Source organism: Phacochoerus africanus, chromosome 11 (assembly GCF_016906955.1).
Source record: "Phacochoerus africanus isolate WHEZ1 chromosome 11, ROS_Pafr_v1, whole genome shotgun sequence".
In the NCBI taxonomy this organism is placed as follows: domain Eukaryota; kingdom Metazoa; phylum Chordata; class Mammalia; order Artiodactyla; family Suidae; genus Phacochoerus; species Phacochoerus africanus.
Window position 1 is genome coordinate 122,823,715 of NC_062554.1, and position 4,862 is coordinate 122,828,576.

Sequence of the window (4,862 nt, forward strand, 5' to 3'; positions counted from 1 at the left end):
TAAATTAAAAAAAAATTCAGCTTTATCAAGGTATAGCAGACATATAAAATTGTAAGATATTTAAACTGTCCATTACAGTGATTGGATACATGCAGACCTTGTGAAAGAATCCCCCTCATCTAGTTAATTAAAATATCCATTCCCTCATCCACTTATTTTTTCTTTTCTTTTGCCGAAAACATTTGAGGTCTATTCTCTTAGCCTATTCCGATTACACGATACAGTGTTATCAGCTATAGTTACCATGGTTCACATTAGATCCTGAGAACTTATTCATCTTAGAGCTGAACGTTTGTATCCTTTGACCAACATCTCCCCAATTCTCCCACCTGCCCCCGAGTCCCCTGGAATCTCCATTCTACTCTCTGTATATATGAACTCATTATTTTAGCTTCCACATATAAGAATATCACACAGTGTCTGTCTCTCCCTATCTGATTTCTCTACTTGGCATAATGTTTTCAACACACCCATCCACGTAGTTGCCAATAGCAGGATTTCCTTCATTGTCACGGTTGAAGTAATAGTCCATTGTATACATACACCACATTTCTTTAACCATTTACTTGCTGCTGGGTACTTATGTGGGTATCTTTTTTAAACCACAATTATGGAAATAAAAATGTAAGGAAGCATGATTTCTAAAGCAAAAGGCAGGGAGTTTGCTGCACACTCTCCTTGTTGCAGGTAGGCAACATATTTCTTAGAAGGGGCCCATCAGAGTTCCCTGGTGACCTAGTGGTTAAGGATTCAGTGTTGTCAGGGCTGTGGCTTGGGTTCCACTTCTGGCTTGGTAAATTCTGCATGCCAGCGGGTGTGCCAAAAAAAAAAAAAAAAAAAAAAAAAAAAAAAAAAAAACAAAAGAAGAAGAAAAGAAGGAACACAGAGACCCTAGCGATTTAGTGACCCTGGCTCAACAATAATAGACAATAGGTCATGACCTTACCTGCTTTTCTAGAAAGGAAAATTTTTGCAGACCTCACATGGGAATCTCTCTCTAGAGTCTCCTGGAGTCTCCCATAACAGGAGACAGGTTTGGTAACAAACCCAACTAGCATCCATGAGGATGCAGGTTCGATCCCTGGCCTCACTCAGTGGGTTAAGGATCTGGTGTTGCTGTGAGCTGCAGTGTAGGTCACAGATGTGGCTCAGATCTGGCGTTGCTGTGATTGTGGTGTAGGCCAGCAGCTGCAGCTCCAATTCAACCCCTAGCCTGGGAACTTCCATATGCCACAAGTGTGGCCCTAAAAATTAAAAAAGAGTCTCCTATAACAGATTGTTGTAAGGATTAATTGAGATAATGAGTGTAGTGCCTGACCCCTAAAAATTGTTCACTAAATGACAGCTGTTATCCCATCATCCAGCCTAAATGACTCTGCCTTTGAAATCTCAGGCATCTCCTCATTTGATCTATTATCCCCACTTGTCCTAGATTTCACCTGAACTATCAGACAGGATCCTTGTGTTTTTGTTTTTTTTTAAATCTGAATCATAACTTATGTTTTACACAAGCGCCGTTCACTCACTGAGCCAATCCACTGACAGCCTGACACTCCTCAGACAGTGAAACTCCAAGCCAATTTGTCTGAGAAGGAGAACACGAAGCGGAGAAAGATTTCTAAAACATTATCCATTCATAATGGAAATTTTTTTTTTTTTGTCTTTTCTAGGGCCGCTCCCTCAGCATATGGAGGGTCCCAGGCTAGGGGTCTAATAGGAGTTGTAGCCTCCGGCCTACGCCAGAGCCAGAGCAATGCAGGATCCTTAACCCACAGAGTGAGGCCAGGGATTGAACCCACAACCTCATGGTTCCTAGTCAGATTTGTTATCTACTGAGCCACGACGGGAACTCCCAATGGAAAAATTTTCATTGTACTGGCATGGTTTTATGAAGAATGGAAAGAGGGCAGGTGACAATAAAAATGGGCTTCCCTCTCAGCTGTAAAAAGATACCCCTCTCTGGTTTGATGAAACAGTGAGTCATTCCATCTTCAGCAATATTTTCATGGGTCACTGAATTTGTAATTGTCTAGTTCTGAGTCTAGTGATGAGCTCTGCTTGAGCAGTCTAGCAATTAAATTGATGCTTTACACAAAATTTCCTTCCAAATAAGATTTTTAAGGCTTAGTTGGAACTCCTGGGTGATCTATGGTGTTCATACCAGGGGTAAGAGAGCTGTTTGATGTGCATGCATTTGGTTTGTAAAATCTTATGTAAATATTAAGTGCCACTCTGTTCTTGATTCCTTTGTCATAAGCTTGGTCACTAGGCTATATAGCAGAAATTGACTCAACACTGTAAATCAACTATACCCTAATAAAAAATAAATTAATAAAAAAGCAAAAAAAAAAAAAGTTAGGTGCCGAGATTCATTGCTGGTGTATTTTTCTCTGTCCAGCATAGGCTCAGAATATTTCTTTCCTCAGTGAGATGAAGTAATGGTGAGTCTTCAAGGAAGCATCATTCTTTTAGCTCCAATTCCTTCCCTCTGGCCAGTTTAGTGACAGTTTTCCAGGGCATTAATGATTAACAGCTGTCAACCTAGGCTCTCCCTGACCCAATCTCAAGTGAGTCACTGGCTTTCTTCCCCGAGTCACGAGGTGCTTTCTGCCATGCTGTGTTTCAGCGTTTATCTTCTCTTGAATTTACGATCACCTACTTTTATTTATTTATTCATTTTGTCTTTTTGCCATTTCTTGGGCCATTCCTGAAGCATATGGAGGTTCCCAGGCTAGGGGTCGAATCGGAGCTGTAGCCTCCAGCCTCCGCCACAGCCACAGCAACGCGGGATCCAAGCCGTGTCTGCAACATACACCACAGCTCATGGCAACGCCAGATCCTTAACCCACTGAGCAAGGCCAGGGATCGAACCCGCAACCTCATGGTTCCTAGTCAGATTTGTTAACCACTGAGCCATGACGTGAACGCCTGATCACCCGCTTTTAAAATGCATGTCATCAAGAACTTCAGAGTATTCCTCTATCCCAAACAGAAACAGTCAGCCCTGTGGCTAAGGACATAGTCTCTGAAGCCAGGATATCTAAATACCAAATCAATTTTTTTTTGTCTTTTTGTTGTTGTTATTGTTGTTGCTATTTCTTGGGCCGCTCCCGCGGCATATGGAGGTTCCCAGGCTAGGGGTTGAATCGGAGCTGTAGCCACCGGCCTATGCCAGAGCCACAGCAACGCGGGATCCGAGCCACGTCTGCAACCTACACCACAGCTCACGGCAACGCCGGATCGTTAACCCACTGAGCAAGGGCAGGGACCGAACCCGCAACCTCATGGTTCCTAGTCGGATTCACTAACCACTGCGCCACGACGGGAACTCCCCAAATCATTTTTATGCTACTTTCCAGCTATGGTATCTTGGACCTATAACTTTTTTTTTCCCTCTTGATTCTCTCATCTTAAAAACAGAATGGGGAAATAGGTTTCCTTTAAAAAGGGGATCATTAATACATGAGGAACACTTAAAACACTTCCCGGTACACCAAGTATCATCATTATCTAAACACTGTGGATCATGGTGACTGCAGACTCTGGGAATACATTAGGAGAATTTTTATTAAGTGAAAACTTGTAGGTGAATTTCTTACTGGGTATATCCAAATTGCCTTTGGCAAACAGAAGTATGGGAATAGCTCTAGTCCAGAGAGAAGCTTTAAATTCCTTCCGTCACAAAGAGGTCCCTGCTCTGATGTTAAATTAAATCAGAGGGAAGTAAGATGGGATGTGCAGTGGGTAGACAGAAAACCAGAAAAGTAGCTCAGCATCACTTGAGGCAACAATCTGAGTCAGAATAACCTATATCCTAGCACCGATACTTCTGCAAAGAGAGGCTTCAACTGCCTTTAATTCAGAAGGACAGACTATTGGGCAGAACATGTGCCAAGCCAACTTGCAGCAGGCTGATTTCTCTGTTGTCCACCCCCACACACTTGTGCACCATGGGATGGTGCTGTGACTATGGCAATGAGATTGCTTCCCCCCACTCCACCCCCCATACCTACTCAGCATGACCCTGGAAGCTGATGTGAGAAAAGACAGGGACATTTTTTCCTTTAAAAAAATGTCCCTTTTTGGAGTTCCCTTTGTGGTGCAGCAGAAATGAATCTGACTAGGAACCATGAGGTTGCAGGTTCGATCCCTGGCCTCCTTCAGTGAGCCGTGGTGGAGGTCGCAGACACGGCTCAGATCTCGTGTTGCTGTGGCTGTGGTGTAGGCCGGGCAGTTGTAGCTCCAATTCACCACCCTAGCCTGGGAACCTCTGTATGTCGCAAGTAGGGCCCATAAAAAAATAAAATAAAATAAATAAATAAAGTTAAAAAAGGCCCCTTCTTTGTGGAACAAGCACTGAAGAACTAATGAAGTTTTCTTCAGTATATTGTATTAATAGTCAGTATATGATATACCCTTATATTCCAGAAACACAGTATTCAGCTCCTAAAATACCTAGCACAGGCTCATCTAGTTAGCCTATTAACTCACTCTCTCCCCAAAGGTGTTAACTGCCTGGAAACCACACCTAGATGCTGCATCTCCTCTGCAGAAATGAAATTATGGGACCCTTCAAAACCTGCTTGCTGGTTTGGGTCCACCATATCCAAGTCAGGGGTTGTTCTAGTAGCTTGTGCCTGTTTTTTGCCTAGTTCTATTGTGATTTCATCCATATCGCCCACTTCTTAGCTTGTATTATTTGTTTACTAAATAATAAAATTTAAGCATCACCAATATATTAATTACACTAGTGGTCCCAACGTAGCTGTGCATCAGAACACAGAAGGAAGCTTTATGGAGCTCCCGTCCTGGTACAGCAGAAACAAATCCGACTAGGAACCATGAAGTTGCGGGTTCGATCC